Consider the following 3,311-nt stretch of genomic DNA (forward strand, 5'->3'; position numbering starts at 1 on the left):
TGGTCAATAACACTAACAATATTATTATTAGTATTATTAATTGTATTAATATATTTACACTTATTAATTAACAAAATATAAGAATCAGATATATTTATACTAATACATATAAATACATATACATATATAAAAATAGAGTATATATATATATAAACATAAATACATATATAGGTATGTATATATATATACGGTATACACGTAAATATACATAAAAAAAATACGTAATTCTGTTACAAATCACTATCTAAGTTGGGTAATTTGTCTGCTGGACTTATCAACTCAATCCCATTCTCTATAACACAAACAAAATCTGCTAGGGGTAGATATCATCTTTATTTATTCAATTCTGACAGAATGATTTTTTTTGTCGAGAGAATCAAGCTATCAACTTGTAACTATTCGAATTATTGATTAAAGTTGCTATTCTTGCTTTCTTATCCTCATCACCTTAAATAGTTACAGAGAGTATATCAATATATATGTGTATACATATGCATATAAACATACATCAAGGAGAACCACCACCTTGTAACATTCAAAACACCCTTTTATTTTATTTTTTGTTACTACTAGTGATTTTTTTTAGACAACCATTAACACACATTAACACTTTCTCTTCACCTCTCACATGGGCATCTATCACCACCACTTCAAATGAAAATCTCAAACCCATTTATTTCTCTGATCGACAAACTAAACCCACTTGGGTACAAATTCCTTTTTCTTTGTTTTGGTTTCTAATAGACCACTGTTCGAACCACCTTAATCACCTTCGGAGACCACCATGGTTAATCGCTACTAGTACGTTATTGTTCCTGTGTTGCAGACTAGAAACCACCACCACTTTCACGATCGGCACCACCATACTCACGTTTATATTCCCGGTTACAAGCAATCGAATCAACCATGAAACCTAATAACTACGCTGCTGAATACTTCTGTTTTTCTGTGTCAAACACCACCTCAACTCCAACACAAGCTACTAGTACACCGTTGTATATTTCTATTTACTACTTCATTAACCAACCCGCATAAATCCTACTGATACAACTGCTATATTCCTTCTGTATTCTATTGAAACATGATCACTGCTGCTGCTATATACCTGTTCCCGCTACTGTTCTACTTCTACCGATCTGTGAAGAGGATGATGATGCAGTGACACAAAATGATGATGATATTGTTTAGTCACTGCTCGATTTATGCTGTTCTATTTACTGCTCGACTGAACTGAATGGTGATGAAATGAGAAGATTGATGATGATAATGGATGCGTAAAATAAAATGGTGAGATGTTAATATATATAAAAAAAGAGATAGTATGTTTAGTGGAATATGATGAGATGAATGATACTTATCTTTTAATTATGTTTTCTTTTTGATCGAGCCCCACAATGACACAACATCCACTAGAACAAATTGGAACAAGTAATTTACCTACCTGGGCCACAGTCATAACACACATAACTTAAAATAAGTTCCAATCGGGCCAAACTTTACTCGAAGTAATTGATGGTGACGAGATGATATGAGGGGTAACGATGATAATGATGATAGAATATTATGTTGATGATGATAAAAGATGATGGGGATACATAAATAATAATAATGGTGTTACCGTATTATGGTAATGATGTCGTGATGTGGTGATAATGATAATTAGATGATGAAGTTGGGATATAAATAATAAAACAACTGTTTTACATAATAAATAAATAAGTGTTCGAATTTTCATAAGAAAGATATGAGCGGTCCTGAGCGGTCCAGTGGTTTGGAGGGAATGATGGAAACGAGAGGTCAAGAGTTCGAGCCAAATTGAAACACTTAGAGTAATGGTTAAGGATGTTATCATATTAGCGGGACGTCGCGGGTTCAAACCCGGACTTGGACATTTTTTTAAGGGCTACTTCATTAAGGTAATTTACTTGTTACTCATTTTTTTTATTATTATTATTATCATTGATATTATTATTATTATTATTATTATTATTATTATTATTATTATTATTATTATTAAATTATTAATATAAGTATAATTATTAATATTAATATAAATACTAGTATTATTATTAGTAGTAGTAAAAACATTATTTTTATAGTTATTATTATTAGTAATTATTATTATTAAAAATGTCATTTTTATAAAAGTATCATTTTTGTTATTATAACTATTATTATTATTATTATTATTATTATTATTATTATTATTATTATTATTATTATTATTATTATTATTATTATTATTATTATTATTATTATTATAGGATGAAACAAATTTTTCTTTTATTATTATCAATACTATTTTATCAAATCAAATAACTATTAGTTATATAAAACTATATTTAATACATATAACATAACTATATTAATATTTTTATAATAAATACTAATTATGTATCTAATGTATATAAAATAAAAATAGTTAATTAAGTTATTAATAAACCATATAAATTACTAAAATAACAATTAATAATAATATGTAAATTTGTTTGATTATAATTATATGTGTTAATATACATATAAATGATATAGGTTCGTGAATCCGAGACCAACCCTGCATTATTCAATATCGCCTTCTGTATTTTTACTACAAAATACATTATGTGAGTTTCATTTGCTCCCTTTTACTCTTTATATTTTTGGGACTGAGAATACATGCGCTGTCTTTACAACTACTTTATTAAATGCTTTTGGAAATATATTTTGAACTGCGAATACATGAAATGCTTTTATAAATGTTTGACGAGATAGACACAAGCAAAACATTCTTCGAATGAATTATTATGCAGACAGAAGTTCTACGGATTATTGTTGAATTATGTGGACATGATAATTGCCACCATTGAATTATGTGGACATGATAATTGGCACCATTGAATTATGTGGACATGATAATTGCCACCAATTGATATGAATGTTATGTATCGAGAGAATGATTTTATACACAGGTTATGTGTATGTTATTTTTGTGCACGAAATATGTGTACGGTTACTAAGATTTATGAAAAATGGTTTCGTACACGAGAAAGGTGTACTGTATTTAAAAGATATCGCATGTACATTACAGGTGGGTATAGGATTCGGGCCCATTTGTACCATGCAGCATTTAAATTTTGTGGTCTATCAAAATGATGAATTTTATTGTTTTAAGATAAACCTATGAACTCACCAACCTTTTAGTTGACACTTGAAAGCATGTTTATTCTTAGGTATGAAAGAAATCATCCGCTGTGCATTTGCTCATTTTAAAGACATTACTTGGAGTCGATCATCGCAATGGGACCAAATGTTGATGACTTCGTCCAGATGGA

This window comes from Rutidosis leptorrhynchoides, chromosome 2 (assembly GCF_046630445.1).
Source record: "Rutidosis leptorrhynchoides isolate AG116_Rl617_1_P2 chromosome 2, CSIRO_AGI_Rlap_v1, whole genome shotgun sequence".
NCBI classification, from domain to species: Eukaryota; Viridiplantae; Streptophyta; class Magnoliopsida; order Asterales; family Asteraceae; genus Rutidosis; species Rutidosis leptorrhynchoides.